Source organism: Oryctolagus cuniculus, chromosome 13 (genome assembly GCF_964237555.1).
Source record: "Oryctolagus cuniculus chromosome 13, mOryCun1.1, whole genome shotgun sequence".
NCBI lineage: Eukaryota > Metazoa > Chordata > Mammalia > Lagomorpha > Leporidae > Oryctolagus > Oryctolagus cuniculus.
Window position 1 is genome coordinate 90,129,717 of NC_091444.1, and position 16,472 is coordinate 90,146,188.

Sequence of the window (16,472 nt, forward strand, 5' to 3'; positions counted from 1 at the left end):
TAGCTCCCCTGGAGCAGTTCCAACTCTGTTAGGCTGGGGAGCAAGGATGCGGTTTTCAAGGAGGATTGCCTTAATGCATAGGTCCTTATTCCACTGATGGAGGCGTTCAAACATTCTAAATTTTCCTTGCACTCTAGCCAATCCAGTGTCCTCCAAGAGCAGGGATCTGGCGCTCCCAGAATTGCTTTTTCTGAATTGCATTTGGTATTGGAGCACTGGCCTCATGGTGACCTATGACAGAAACCGCCAGACTGCGCTCTCTCTGACACCTGGACAAGGGAAGTGCTGGGAGCAGGGCACCCTTCAGCCATTGCCCACCCTGGGAAACCTGCAGGGTTTATTGACAAAATGACTTGTCAATTATTGCCGGGGTGCTGCATGCAGGATCTATGTTTTCCCTTGCTTTCACTCCTGGAATGGATGTGGGCACCTGCCTGGCCTACTTCTGCACATTAAACTACCCCAACTCTGTTCTGTTTTTCTGCCCTGTCCTTTTCTTGCTCTGATTTTCTCTCCTGTTGATTTTATCCTCTTGTGTTATGTGTGTTTCTGGACACTTGGTTAATCATTTCTTAAGTGTTTGAAAATAATTACTTTTGCAGAGGAATACAAAAGGCAAGCATTTAAAAAAAATTAAATAAGAGACCAGTACTGTGCCAGCAGTGCCAGCATCCCATATGGGTGCTGGATTGAGTCCCGGCTGCTCCACTTCTGATCCAGCTCTTTGCTATTGCCTGGGAAAGCAGTGGAAGATGGCCCAAGTGCTTGTCTCCCTGCTGCTCTTTAGCTTGACTCAGCTTTGGCCATTGTGGGTTAAATGGTCATGTGGGGAGTGAACCAGTGAATGGGAAATCTCTCTCCCTCTGTGTGTGTGTAACTCTGACTTTCAAATAAATAAATCTTTTTTGAACAAAGAGTAATAATAAGTGGTGATTCTTCTTGTTAGGAAGCAGAGCTACAGGGTGACCCTGTGCCTTGGAAATGACCCCAGGTTGGGAGAAGAATGATAAAGAACAGATATGGCTAGAGAAGCCGGCAGAGAACTGAGGTAGCATCTTCAAACTGCAGATGAGTGGTGGTTACCAGTACTGAGTAGTGTAGGATGGTGAGGAATGAAAAAAAAATTGTTGTGGAAGAGTTTAATCAGGTGAGCTTCAAGACTGGGATTTTAATAAAGTGATGAAAGTCAAATCTTGGGAAGTTGAGGAATGTGTGAGGATTGGGAAAGTGAGTATAGCTGATTGCTATTATTTGGAGGTTGAATTTCCCCCAAAGGGTCATATGTTACAGGCTTGGTCCCCAGGGTGGTGCTTTGGGGGGAAGGTCCTTAGGTCATTGAGGTTATACCCTTGGAAGGTACCTTCTTGAGTTCTCATGAGTCTCCATGAGAAGGTTCTTGTAAAAGCCTGAGTTTGGTCTCATCTACTCTCTGCTTCCTGGCTTGTCCTGAATTCCATAATTCACCCTGGGCTTATCATCAGACCCAAAGCCTGTCCCATGTCATTTAGAAAATCCTTACTAGTGGTTTTAATGGGGAGTGATTTTGCACCCAAGAGGGCATTTGCAATGTCTAGAGACATCTTTGGTTGTCATCACAGTGGAGGGGATTCCATTGTCACTAGTCAGAGGGGGGCAGAGATGCTGCTAAGTATCCTACCAGCCAAAAGAGTAACCAAAGAGTTACCTGGCCCAAAATGGGTAGTTCTGAGCCTGAGAAACCTTGCTCTACAGCTGTGTGTCTTGATTTGGCCACTGGTTTGGAAATTTTAAATTCTGTCAGGATTGTGTTAACTCATAAAACACAAATGATCTTTTATTGTGGTGGTAAATACTCAACATTTTTAAAGAACATTTATTTGAAACACAGAGTTACAGAGAGAGAGGGGCAGAGGGTTAGAGAGAGAGCTCTTCCATCTGCTGGTTCCTTCCCCAAATGATCACAACAGCCAGGAACCAGGAGTCAGGAGCCAGGAGCTTCATCTGGGCCTCCCATGTGGGTGCAGGAACCCAAATACTTGGGCCATCCTCTGCTGCTTTCCCAGACACATTAGCAGGGAGCTAGATTGGAAGTAGAGCAGCCAGACTTGAATTGGCGCCCATATAAGATGCCAACACTGCAGGCCAGGGCTTTAACCTGCTGTGCCATAGCACCAGCCATGAATTTTTTTAAAAAAAGATTATTTATTTGAAAATCAGAGTTACAGAGAGGGACAGGGGGAGTGGGAGAGGGAGGGGAAAGAGGTGAGGGAGAACAGTAGAAGATGGCCCAAGTACTTGGGCCCCTGTACCCATGTGGGAGACCTGGAAAAAGCTCCTGGCTCCTGGTTTCAGCCTGACCTAGTCCTGGTCTTTGTGGACATTTGGGGAGTGAAGCAGCAAATAGAAGACCTCTTTCTTTCTCTGCGTAACTCCTTAAAATAAATAAAATAAATCTTAAAAAAAAAAAAAAACATACCAGCCAGTGCCGCAGCTCACTAGGCTAATCCTCCACCTGCAGCACTGGCACCCCAGGTTCTAGTCCTGATTGGGGCGCCAGATTCTGTCTCGGTTGCTCCTCTTCCAGTCCAGCTCTCTGCTGTGGCCCGGGAAGGCAGTGGAGGATGGCCCAGGTCCTTGGGCCTGCACCCGTGTGGGAGACCAGGAGGAAGCACCTGGTTCCTGGCTTTGGATTGGCACAGTGCGCTGGCCGTAGCAGCCATTTGAGGGGTGAGGCAACAAAAGGAAGACCTTTCTCTCAGTTTTTCTCTCACTATCTAACTCTGCCTGTCAAAAAAATAAAAAATAAATAACAACAACTGCTCCACTTACAATCCAGCTTCCTGCTAATGTGCCTGGGAGAGCAGCAGAAAATGGCCCACATACTTTCCATGTGGGAAATTAGGATAGAGTTCTCAAATTCTGTCTTTGGCCTAGCCCAGCCCTGGTTGTTGTGGCCATTTAGGGAGTGAACCAACAGATGGAAGATAACTCCATCTTTCTCTTTGTGTTGCTTTTCCTTTCACATAAATAAGATCAATAAATTTTTTTTAAAAATCACAGTGGATATTGAAATATTGGGAATCCTTTATTACTGGCAAGTTAAAAGCAAAAAGAAAGGAACAGGAAGAAGACCTACAAGAGGGAAAATTTCATTAATTTTTTTTGACAGGTAGAGTTACAGACAGTGAGAGAGAAAGAGACAGAGAGAAAGGTCTTCCCTTCATTGGTTCACTCCTCAAATGGCTGCTATGGCTGGCACTGCACCAATCTGAAGCCAGGAGCCAGGTGCTTCTTCCTGATCTCCCACTCGGGTGCAGGGCCCAAGCACCTGGGCCATCCTCCACTGCCCTCCCAGGCCACAGCAGAGAGCTGTACTGGAAGAGGAGCAACCAGGACTTGAACCTGGCGCCCATATGGGATGCCAGCACCACAGGCAGAGGATCAACCAAGTGAGCCACAGTGCTGGCCCCCATGAATTTTTTAATTACAGAAGTTTTAAAGAGCTATACTTTTCTGTGAGTGCAATGTATAATTCAAATTAAAATGTACCTGGAGGGGCCGGCACTGTGGCACAGCAGGTAAAGCTGCCACTTGCAGTGCTGGCATCCCATATGGGTGCCAGTTTGAGTCCTAGCCTCTCCACCACCAATCCAGTTCTCTGCTATGACCTGGGAAGGTAGTAAAAGATGGGCAAAGTGCTTGGGCCCCTGCACCCATGTGGGATACCCAGAAGAAGCTCCTGGCTCCTGGCTTCGGATCAGCCCAGCTCTGGCTTTTGCAGCTATCTGGGGGAGTGAATCAGTGGATGAAAGACTTTCTGTCTCTCTCTCTGTCTCTTTGTAACTCTGCCTTTCAAATAAATCTTTTTTAAGATAAAATAAAATAAAGTGTACCTGAACACAGCTAAGCATATGTTCAACTAATGAGCATGGAGACAGCACTAGGCAAGGATGTGCTGTGAAAATAGAAAACCTTTCTTTCCTAGGTAGGCATTTGCTGCAAGACTGGGAACTTGAAGGGACATGACAATGACCTTCAATTCACTGGACTTTCCTTTTGAAAAATCTTGATATCTGATAACTTTTTCATTTTTAGTGCTTAAGGTTCTGAAAATGCAGAAGAACACCAGAAGAACACCTCTGGCCAGTAAGAATTTCCTTCCTCAAAAAATGTATGAATGGTGTCAAGCTCAATGAGACTTTTGTAGGGGCAGGGACTCATGGAACTTACGGGAAGGTTTAGAAACTCTCTCTTGGCTGAACTGAAACTGAAAGGGCACCATCGCTTTCCCCATAGGAGGTGCTCAGCGCTTGACAAGTAGCTCTGCACAACCAGAAAGTCCAGTTCTTAATGTACGTGGCTGCTACTCCACCCAGAGTCTGCCTTCAGCTGCCAGAATCTGGAACAGTGCTCATCAACCTGCTCCCTTTGACAACCTTAGAGCCTTTCAACTATTCAGACTCGGTCCTGTCCTATAGGGAAGTCATTCCTTTTTCACACTGGAAGTGACCCGAAGGAGCACTGAGTTAAGCCCTTCATTTTGGCAATGGGGCAAGCAAGCCTCAGAAGCCAAATCGGGACCTCTGAGCCCTCACCAAACTTGCTCTTCACCGTCTCACCACCCCCAGTCTCCTCATCTCCCCCCAAAATGTGGAGGGAATATGGGATACAGGTGTTTTCTCCCCTGCTGCTTCTTAGTTTGTACCCCTAGTTTTTATAATGTGCCTTTTATTGGCTTTTTAAAGGAAAAAAAACTAAAACTATTCATGCTTTCAACATAACACAATTTCTTTAACTACACACACCTTGCTTCCAGAAGCCTCTTTACTTCGGACACCTCAATGGCCTGGGGTTCATCCCTTTTCCTGGATCTTAAAATGCAGAGCCCAGAATTGAAGTGGGATGTGGCTTAGCAGGAACTAGGTGTAAGCCAGTTGTGTTGTATTGAGACAGAATCACAATATAGGTACTCACGCAAGATGGTGCAGGATTGTGGGCAATTTTTAAAAAATCATATCACAGCTGGCGCCACGGCTCACTAGGCTAATCCTCCGCCTGCAGCGCCAGCACCCTAGGTTCTAGTCCCAGTCCAGGTGCCGGATTCTGCTCCTCTTCCAGTACAGCTCTCTGCTGTGGCCCAGGAAAGCAGTGGAGGAAGGCCCAGGTGCTTGGGCCCTGCACCGGCATGGGAGACCAGGAGGAAGTACCTGGCTCCTGGTTTCAGATTGGCACAGCGTGTCGGCCGTAGCAGCCATTTCGGGGGTGAGCCAATGGAAGGAAGACCTTTCTCTCTGTTTTTCTCTCACTGTCTAACTCTGCCTGTCAAAAACAAAAACAAAAAAAGAATCATATCACATTGTGGTCTATTTGACCCCTCAGTTGCTGTTCACATGGATTTCTTAGATGTTTTCCCTGTAGTTAAAAATCGAAGTCCAAGCCTGAATGGCATCCTGGTTAGCTTTTCGCTCAGTGATCTGAGCCTGCCAGTCCAGGCTGTCAAGTTTGTAAATTGAAGTTAGTCATCAACATATTAGCTTCTCTACCAATTTATATTATCTACAGCCTTGGCAAGAAAGTTTTCTAACTCCAGTCATTGAGAAGTGAGAACAGAACCCTTCATCATCCACTGTGGTACCAGTCCAGTCTTCTTCACTGTCATTGTTTGATCAACTGACCTTTCATCTGTCCAATTGTCTTGCTACACAGCCAATATTTTTCCATTTAAAAAAATGTATGTAGTTAGTTGAAAGGCAGAGTTACAGAGAGGTAGAGGCAGAGAGAGATTGCAGTCTTCCATCCTCTGGTTCACTCCCCAAATGGCTACAATGGCTGGAGCTGTGCTGATCTGAAGCCAGGAGCCAGGAGCTTCCTCCAGGTCTCCCATGTGGGTGCAGGGGCCCAAGGACTTGGGCCATCTTCTACTGCTTTCCCAGGTTGTAGCAGAGAGCTGGATTGGAAGTGGAGCAGCCAGGACTAGAACCGTTGCCCTTATGAGATGCCGGCACTGCAGGCTTAACTCCACTACGCCACAGTACTTGTCCCTATTTTTCCATTTTATCCATGGGATTTTTATGTCAAATGTCTGATGAAATTTAACAGAAGTCCCCCCACGGGATTACTCAGAAGTGTTAACTGAGCCCCACTATAGAAGCAGCTTGGCGTGATCTGTGCTTTCAGAACTCACACACATTTCTAGCAGTCTCTGTACTCTCTTCCTAATATTCACAAATCAGATGTTCAACCATCGATCCCAGGAGTTTTAGCAGAGCAATAGTTTCTTAGGATCTACTGTATTTTCCTTTTCAAAACTTAAAAAAAAATCCCTGCCTGATTCAAATCTTTTGGGGACTTCTAGCATTCCCCATGATGCCTTCAAAAATCACAAGAGGTTCCCCAGTTATTTCAGGAGCAAGGAACATCTTCAGAACGCCGCAGATTCTGGGTCTAGGACTGCAATGCGATTAGAACAGCTTGCTCTGACCTGAATTGTGCTGTTTCCTGAGAAGACAATGAGAAAGAATGCTGAGACCATGGGGCACAAATTGACAAAGAAAACCCAGTGCCAGTGCCTTCTTCCCCAAGCACAGTGCAAGTTATAGGTCCAGACGTTTACAAACCTGCCCGCTGGGGTCCTCAGGGACAGAAGTTTCCCCCAGGACTCACTTAAGGGCTCAGATGGCATTCCCTGGGCAGCCAGCCGTGGCGGATTAGGCAGTAAATGATATCAGGGCCAGACTGACACCAGGGTATGTCTCCTCCTCCCAAAGCTTCCTCTGGATGGTGCGCTTGCCACTGTCAGTGCTCAGCTTGTGTCTGGTTTATACAGAGCTCTGCATGTCTTTGAGTGTCTCGGGGCACTCCTGAGCAGAAAGGGCACAGCAGAGATGAGAACGGAGGGAATCTTTTTTTTAAGATTTATTTATTCATTTGAAAGTCAGAATTACAAAGAGAGAGAGAGAGAGAGAGAGAGAGAGGTCTTCTATCCACTGGTTCACTCCCCAGATGGCCACAATGGCTAAGGCTGGGCCAGACCAAAGCCAGGAGACAAAAGCTTCTTCTGGGTCTCCCACATGAGTACAGGGGCTCAAGGACTTGGACCATCTTCCACTGCTTTCCCAGGTGCATTAGGGGTCTAGATTGGAAGTGGAGCATCTGGGACTCGAACCTGTGTCCATATGGGATGCTGATGCTGCAGGCAGTGGTTTTACCCTCTACATCACAACACTGCTCCCAGATTTTAAAATTTCTTTCTCATCAGTTGGTTTCCATAAAATGAAAACACCAAATCAAGCCTGATACAGAATCAAGGATTTTCAGATTAATTTCCTTTGGGATTTAGATTTGGGTTTTTATGAAAACAATGGCTCAGCTAGCATGTAACCAGAAAATTCCTTAGAGGTTGTGGAACTAAATTTAGGAAGAGGGTAAAGAATTAAGATGCTGAAAGCAATGAAAGATTTAGCTCCTACGCAGGCTGATGACCCAATTTCTTCTGAAGGTAGAAAATGTTTCTCTGCTTTCTGCGCCAACAGTGCCTCCAGCCTGCTCCTCCCACAGGTACCTGACTGCATACTAAAAAGCAGCATCCCCTCTTGGCCATTGATCCAGCTTCTCCTGAAAAACAGGAAATGGGATTTATTGGAAGAGTGGCCAGAGGGCTGGATTCTAAGAACAAACAGCCTTGTCTAGGACATGAAACACTGGCCAAGCTGACATCCAAGGCACCCAAGATGCTGACCCGTGTACTCAGCAGCCTACAGGATGGGGCTTGAGGACTCAGCTGGAGGTCATCAAAGTACTGACTTCATCTACCGATCTCTCCTATGTTCTCAGGGCCATTGTGTCCCCTGCCCAGCAGCTGAGTAAGGCAGGGTCTGGGGCTGGAGGGCCAGCAGAACTGTGAGGAGGAGGAGCCCAGTGGACCAGAGTAAAGTAGGGAGGGAGACAGCCCAGCCCGGACACCAGGTAATGCAGCCAAGAAGCAGGCAGTGTTTGAAACCCAGAGAAGTGCGTTGCATGGTCTCTCGGGCTGACCCTGACCTCTAACGTTCCCTTCTCTCTACCCCAGCTACACTTCTTTTTTAAAAGAATTTCTTTAACTTATTTATTTGAAAGGCAGAGTTACAGAGCTAGAGAGGAGGAGAGACAGGGGGAGAGATATTCCATCTGCTGATTTACTCCTCAGATGGCCACAATGGTTGGGGCCATGCCAGACTGAGCCCGGAGCTTCTTCCAGGTCTCCCCTGTGGGTGACAGGGGCTCAAGCACTTGAGCCATCTTCTGCTGTTTTCCCAGGTGCATTCACAGGGAGCTGGGTATGAAGTGGAGCACTCAGGTCTCAATCTGACACCCATAAGGGATGCTGGCCTTGGCGGCGGTGGCTTCCTCTGTGAGCTGGAGCACCGGCCCACCCCAGCTACACTTGACATCATGATGACCACCGAAGGGAGGCTCTTGGCTCCCAAACCCACCATGGGAGTCCATGAAAACTCACCTCTGAGTCTGCCGTCCCTCTCTGCCACCAACTCAAGAGCCCAAGAGGGCTCTGGTTCTTAACTTCCGCTCAGGAAAAGGGCTCTCATGCTTCTCTGAGTTCTCTGAACAAACCTACTGCCTCTTCTGTTCCTGAACAATTCCCGTGATGCTCAGGAAGGTAGCATAAAGATCCTTTCTCAACAGCAGCCTGGAGCTTTGAGCCTCAGGGCCCTTCGAGCTGACCCTGAGGACATGCTAGATGCTAGAACAGTGAGTAATGTTTGACTTTCTAAGGCACTGAGCCAAATCCAGGCCTGTCTGACTCCGAGGTCAGCTCCAGGTCCCTGCTGCTCAGCCGACCCCTCTGCAGACTTAGGATCCCAGTCGCAACAAGATGTCTCAGGTCCTGCAAGTTCGGGTCTCTTCCCCACAACATGAGCCCATCAGGGGCTGGAGCTACGTCTTTTATGCAGCTCGACAGATACTTCCTAATGTGACTTTATAGTAAAGCTAATTATGTGGCTGGTGTTGTGTAGCAGGTAAAGCCGCCACCTGCAGTGTCCACATCCCATATGGGTGCCGGTTCGAGTACTGGTTGCTTCACTTCTGACCCAGCTCTCTGCTATGGCCTGGGAAAGCGGTGGAAGATGGTCCAAGTCCTTGGGCCCCTGCACCCACATGGGAGACCAGGAAGAGACTCCTTGCTCCTGGCTTTGGATCAGCACATCTCCAGCCGTTGCACCCACTTGGAGAATGAACCAGCGAATGGAAGACCTCTCTCTCTCTCTCTCTCTCTCTCTCTCTCTCTCCTCTGCCTCTCTGTAACTCTGCCTTTCAAATAAATAAATCTTTAAAAAAAAGCTAATTATAATAAGCTGCAGAAGTCCTTATCAAGACTCTGGGAATAGCAATGCTTGCATATGATGGTAGTTTTTTAGTGAAGTTTGCCGAAGTGAGATAAGCACAACTTTCCCTCTGTTACATTTCTTTTCCTAGGAATGCGGTAGCTATAGGTGATTCAGGCTCTTGCTAGCTTTAGTGGGCTGCAGTTCTGTGCTCACCATCACCTCCACACATAGCCACCTCGGGAACAGCTCCCAGGATCCCCCCACCCCAGCCCACAGTGCAGACTTGTGGAGCAGCCCAACGCTGTAGCATGGTGTCAGAGTCATGCCATGGCCTAAATGTATCCTACAAAGCCCAGCACTGGAAGCATGTGAGCCAAGCTGGCACATTAATGCTGGGATGGATGGGGCCAGGAGCTAGTCTGGAAAGACATTACAGAGATGTGGCAGTCAGCTAGTTAATGAAAAGATTATATTATTTTCCTGTATCCTATCATAGCATGACCTTGTAAGGTTTTTTAAAACCTTGTAGTTTATGATATCTATTTTTTTGTCCTTGAAAAGGCCCTCCAAACTGTCTAAGCAACAGGCATGTGTAAGCTGGCCCTCCAGTAAAATTAGGAATCCAACAGTGCACAGAAAGTCAGGTCTTGTAGCCCTCACTCTGTTTTCACACTGAGGGGATGTTCTGGGCACTGGGAAGTGAGCAAAACACGCAAGCCCCTTGATCCATGGGTGTCCCAGTGGCTGGGACAATGCCAACACTTGGCAAATACGTAATGAATGAAGACCTAAAGCTGATTCAGCCTAGTGGAGTCAGCTTCTCTGGGAGGCCCCAGGATGACCCAGGGGCCCTCCACGGTTACTGGGACAGGCTTTCAGAAGAATTCTTTAACTTGGTTGGACAGGTGAGGAGTCTACACTGGCATCAGTGTCTCCCTCGGGGCCTCTGCAGGGTGGATAGAGATTCAGCTCTCTCCAGACCTCAGCAGCAAGGGACCTAGTGTCCCTTGACCCAGGTTCCAAAGACATTCCCTTTGGCCTGTCCCATGACCTGAAATACTTCCAAAAGGATGGCTGCTTTGTGTGTGTGTGTGTGTGTGTGTGTGTGTGTGGCTTTTTTTTTTTTTTCAAATGCTCAATTTTGAGCCACAGGATCCCTGGCTCAGTAAAAAAAAAATTTTTAATTTACTTATTTATTTGAAAGTCAGAGTTATACGAGAGAAGGAGAGGCAGAGAAAGACAGAGAGGCCTTCCATCTGTTGGTTCACTTCCCAATTGGCCACAATAGCCTAAGCCAGGAGCCTCTTCCGGGTCTTCCCACATAGGTGCAGGGGCCCAAAAACTTGGGCCATCTTCTACTGCTTTCCCAGGCCATAGCAGAGAGCTGGATCGGAAGTGGAGCAGTCGGGACTTGAACCGGCGCCCATATGGGATGCCAGCACTGCAGGTGGCGGCTTTATCTGCTACGCCACAGCACCAGCCCCTCCATAAAATTAATCATTAATTACTTGTGTATGAGCAAGAACTCATCCAATCAGCTCCCTTTTCCTGTGATAGGAAGTGAAGGTTATCACACAGGAATAGATGGGACAGCACCCAAGAGGGCACCCATCAGTCAGGAGGCATCATAAAGAGCCCGGAGCCCAGTGTGTAAGGGACAGGTACAGAAAAGGAGACAAGAGGGCCCTGAGACCCTTCCATGGGCTACAGAATTGCACCTACGCACCCACTTCCCTCTCCAGGGAGAAGAGCCATCTCCCCCTCATGCCTCAGTGATCACCCAGTGGTCACCCCTGGTCAAGCCCTCTGCAGGGGCTGCTGAGGCCACCCAAAGGGAACCCTCTCTACACCTTGCTGACAGACAGACCACCTGCCACTCCATCTGCCCTGCCCCCCACCCCCATGGCTGTTAGCAGCACTGCCCGACTGCAACTTTAGACAGTCCCCAGGGTCACCAGAGTGGGACAAGCGTATTTTTAGGCTAGTTGTAAAAAATGATTATTAAGGGGGCCGGCGCTGTGGCTCACTTGGTTAATCCTCCGCCTGCGGCGCAGGCATCCCATATGGGACCAGGTTCTAATCTCGGTTGCTCCTCTTCCAGTCCAGCTCTCTGCTGTGGCCTGGGAGGATGGCCCAAGTGCTTGGGCCCCTGCATCCGCATGGGAGACTAGGAAGAAGTACCTGGCTCCTGGCTATGGATCAGGGCAGCGCCGGCCGTTGTGGCCATTTGGGGAGTGAACCAACAGAAGGAAGACCTTTCTCTCTGTCTCTCTCTCTCTCTCACTGTCTGTAACTCTACCTGTCAAATAAAAAAAATAATAATTATTAAAGAGTCCGTGTTGTGGCGTAACAGGTAAAGCTGCTGCCTGTGATCCAGAATCCTATATGGGCACCGGTTCGAGTTCCAGCTGCTCCACTTCCAATCCAGCTTCCTGCTAATGTGCCTGGGAAAGCAGTAGAAGATGGGCCCAAGTGCTTGGGCCCCTTCATCCATGTGGCAGACCCAGATGAAAGCTCCTGGCTTCAGATCAGCCCAGCTCTGGCCATTGCGGCCATCTGGGGAGTGAGCCTGTGGATGGAAGACCTCTCTCTCTCTCTTTCTCTCTTTCTCTCCTCCTATGTGTAACTCTGACTTTCAAATAAATAAATCTTTTAAAAAATAATTATTAAGGGCCGGCACCACGGCTCACTAGGCTAATCCTCCGCCTTGCGGCACCGGCACACGGAGTTCTAGTCCCGGTCGGGGCACCAGATTCTGTCCCGGTTGCCCTTCTTCTAGGCCAGCTCTCTGCTGTGGCCAGGGAGTGCAGTGGAGGATGGCCCAAGTGCTTGGGCCCTGCACCCCATGGGAGACCAGGATAAACACCTGGCTCTTGCCATCGGATCAGTGCGGTGCGCCGGCCGCAGCGGCCATTGGAGGGTGAACCAACGGCAAAAGGAAGACTTTTCTCTCTGTCTCTCTCTCTCACTGTCCACTCTGCCTGTCAAAAAAAAATTATTAAAAGGTAATATGTATGTCGTGGATTACAGGGAGCCCAGGACTTGAACCGTCACCTGTTGCTGCTCAAAATCCACATTAGCAGGAATCTAGAATCAGGAGCAGAGCCAAGACTCAAAGGCAGGCTCCTTGTTACGGGATGTGGACAATGAAAGTGGCCGTTAACTACTAAACCAAACACCCGGCCAGAGTAGTTTTTGATCTGCAGTTGGTTGAATCCATGGATGCAGAAGTCATGCACACAGAGGGCCAGTTGTATGCAAACACATTTTTAAAAATAAAATTCGGAGCATGCTGATTTTGTAGTTTAATCTCTGCTAGCTTAATAAGGGCCTTCTGACCTTTTTAATAAGCTGGTATTGGGGTCATTTTCTGTCATTTAAAAACCTTTGAGTCGGCCGGTGCCGCGGCTCACTAGGCTAATCCTCCGCCTTGCGGCGCAGGCATACCGGGTTGTCGTCCCGGCCGGGGCACCGGATTCTGTCCCGGTTGCCCCTCTTCCAGGCCAGCTCTCTGCTGTGGGCCGGGAGTGCAGTGGAGGAGGGCCCAAGTACTTGGGCCCTGCACCCCATGGGAGACCAGGAGAAGCACCTGGCTCCTGCCATCGGATCAGCGCGGTGCGCCTGCCGCAGCGCACCAGCCGCGGCGGCCATTGGAGGGTGAACCAATGGCAAAGGAAGACCTTTCTATCTGTCTCTCTCTCTCACTGTCCACTCTGCCTGTCAAAAAACAAAAACAAAAACAAAAAAACAAACAAACAAAAAAAAACTTTGAGTCCATACACATACCTCCATTTTTATTCTATTTTATTTTTAAAGATTTATTTTATTTGAAAGGCAGAGTTACAGAGAGGGAGAGACAGACAGGCAGACATACACACACAAATGTTCCTTCCACCAGTTCACTCCCCAAATGGCACAATGAAGCCAGAAGCCAGGAACTCCATCTGGGTCTCCAACGTGGGTGGCAGGGGCCCAAGCACTCAGGCCATCTTCTGCTGCTTTCCCAGGAGCATTAGCAGGGAGCTGGATTGGAAGTGGAGCAGTTGGGACTTGAACTAGCGCTCTGATCTAGGATGCCAGCATTGCAGACAGAGATTTAATCCACTGTGCCACAATGCCAGCCCGCCTACTGGTGCCCAGTGGTCCCTCTTACCCCACACACCACACTTCATCAAATTGGGTGAGTCTTGTTAGGTGACTCACGGCTTCCTGTTCAGGGTTAGCATCAGAAACACTCTCCCGAGCATCTGTGTAATGTTCCTCATGTATTATTCCCTTAAAATAGATTCCTGAAAGTAAGATCACAGAACATGACATTTTTATAGCTTTTGGTCTTAATTTTCCAAATTGTGTTCTAGGAAAGTTTCCAATTTCCATGCCTAGCAGCACTGGGGGAGGACGTACTTCTCAGATTTGTGTTTGGCTCTCGAGTATCCGCCAGTTTGATATGTGGGTAGCGCCAACTCTTGTTGCTAAAATGATCGCTACCTTGGTCACCAAGAATGTTGCCTATTTGTCATGTGTATCAGTTTATGTATTTCCTTTTTTTTTTTTTTTTACTTTTTCTTTATTTAATTTTAGTTTTGAAAGACAGAGAGACAGATAGAGATTGTCCATCTACTAGTTTACTCCCCAAATGCCCACAACAGCCACGGTAGGCCAGGCCAAAGCCAGGAGGCCAGAGCTCAATCTATGTTGTCTCTCACAAGAAGCTGCTTTGGAAATGGATGCGTCAGCACTTGAACCAATATGGAACATGGGTATCCCGAGTGGTGACTCAGCTACTGTGCCAAACACCTACTCTGGCTTGTGTATTTCTTATTTTATGTTCTCTGTGCTTCGGTATGTTACTTTAATGCTTGCCTTTATATATGTTCTTTGCCTACTTTTCTATTTGGATGTCATCAGTCTTTTTCTATTGCTGTAACAAAGTACCTAAGACCAGGCAACTTATAAAGAATTGAAGTTTATTTGGGGAACCGGTGTTCACTCCCCAAAAGGCCACAACAGCCAGGGCTGGGCCAGGCTGAAGCCAGGAGCTCCTTCCATGTCTCTCACAAGGGTGCAGAGGCCCAAGCACTTGGGCTGTCCTCTGCTGCTTCCCCAGGTGCATTAGCAGGGAGCTGATGGGAAGTGGAGCAGCCAGGATTCCAACCAGTGTCCATATGGGATTCCTGTGCTGCAGGTGGCAGCTTAACCTGCTACACCATAGCACTGGGTCCAACTTATCTAATCTTAATAACCTCACAAAGACCCCACTCTCAATATAATCAACATATATGGGGTTAAGTTTCCACGTGAGTTTCTGAGGAGACATTCAAATCATGGCAGGTCATTTAAAGGCCAGTTTTATGGCTTTCTTTAGGTAGGAATACATTAGCGATCTAGTGGATTTGGGCACTGGGTTCCAGCTATCCTGCCACTACCTCTCTGTCTTCTTTGAATCGATTTAACCCCGGGCACCAATGTCTTTCTTCAGACTGGGCATGAGGGTAGTGAGGAGAGGCAATCCATGCCAGGTACTTAGTTTACAAGAACTCTCTGCTGGTTCAAGCCCAGCACTAATTCATCAGCCAGGCCTTTCTGGGCAGGTGGCTGGCTCTCTGCATGAGGCCCTCCCTGCCTCCTCCCGGTCGGTCCACGTCCTTGGCAATCTCCCCAATCCCTCAAACCCTCCTCTGCCCAGGTAAGTGCCACATCCACTGGCAGGATGCTAAACACTCTCCTACCTGCCTTTCTGTGCCCTGCTCCCTCCTGCCCACACCCCAAGCCCCAGTTGTGCTGTGCCGCTCAGAGTTCCCTGAGTGAGAAAGGCTTCTCTCCTTGGTGTATTTCCCTGCAAAACTGCTGCTGCATTTGCAGGGCTCATGGGAGGCCTTGCTCCTTCCTGGGAGCACCCCTCCCTCCTCACTCACAGCTCCCGCCCTCACACCTACCACTCCTGCTGCCAATTCGGCACAATGGTTCTAGATGCTTGTTCGTTGTCCCTGTCAGAGACAGGCACTGTGTCTCTTCTCTCTGGAACACCCACAGTATAAAATCTCCAGAAGGAAAGAAGAGAGGACAAAGAAGGATTGCTCCGTGGCTCTAGATCTTATCATAAGAAAGGGCTCTGTAAGACTAATCCCTAGGAGCAACAAACAGAATCATGGTTGCTGGTGTGGTGGCCATAGCAGGGTTGTTTTCATCATCTGTGTTAAACCTGAGATGGGCAGACAAACTACTCTCATGACAGAAAGATCATCCTTGGGGCCAGCGCTGTGGTGTGGTGGGTTAATGCCCTGGCCTGAAGCGCCAGCATCCCATATGGGTGCCAGTTCAAGACCCAGCTGCTCCACTTCTGATCCAGCTCTCTGCTATGGCCTGGGAAAGCAGTGGAAGATGGCCCAAGTCCTTGGGCCCCTGCACCCATGTGGGAGACCTGAAGAAGCTCCTGGCTCCTGGCTTCAGATTGGCACAGCTCCAACCGTTGCAGCCATCTGGGGAGTGAACCATTGGATGGAAGACCTTTCTCTCTCTCTCTCTCTCTGCCTCTCCTATCTCTGCCTAACTCTGACTTTCAAATAAACAAATAAATCTAAAAAAAAAAAAAAGAGACCATCCTTTAAGGGGGGAATTTCTCATTTGGCAACAGCATGCTGAACCAGAGTGGTTTACTTCTTTTTTTTTTTAATTTTTTTTTTTTGACAGGCAGAGTGGACAGTGAGAGAGAGAGAGACAGAGAGAAAGGTCTTCCTTTGCCGTTGGTTCACCCTCCAATGGCTGCTGTGGCCAGTGCACTGCGGCCGGCACACCGCGCTGATCCGATGGCAGGAGCCAGGTACTTATCCTGGTCTCCCATGGGGTGCAGGGCCCAAGCACTTGGGCCATCCTTCACTGCACTCCCTGGCCACAGCAGAGAGCTGGCCTGGAAGAGGGGCAACCGGGACAGAATCCGGCGCCCCAACCGGGACTAGAACCCGGTGTGCCAGCGCCACAAGGCAGAGGATTAGCCTAGAAAGCCACGGCACCGGCCCTCCATGGCTTCTTATAGCAGAGATCTGCAGTGCTAATTCCTGCAGCCAGCCCCCAGTGAGCACATCCCCGAATGCTGAGAGGGAACATGGCCATGGGCACAAGCCACCACCACAGCAGCATGGACTCTGCCATGGGGGATGGTTGTCCATGGTG

At 48.8% G+C, this 16,472-nt stretch overlaps 1 long non-coding RNA gene across 1 annotated transcript in view; it reads right to left on the minus strand.

Moving 5' to 3' along the window:
• Window positions 1-6,881: 6,881 nt before the first annotated feature.
• The window catches only part of LOC103345741 (uncharacterized), a 32,426-nt gene continuing 22,835 nt past the window's right edge, over window positions 6,882-16,472 (minus strand). Inside the window, exons 5-6 of the long non-coding RNA XR_011381647.1 lie at window positions 15,239-15,343; window positions 6,882-7,593 (exon numbers count right to left, since the gene is read on the minus strand). This is a non-coding gene — a long non-coding RNA (uncharacterized lncRNA). The remainder of the gene's footprint in view (window positions 7,594-15,238; window positions 15,344-16,472) is intronic.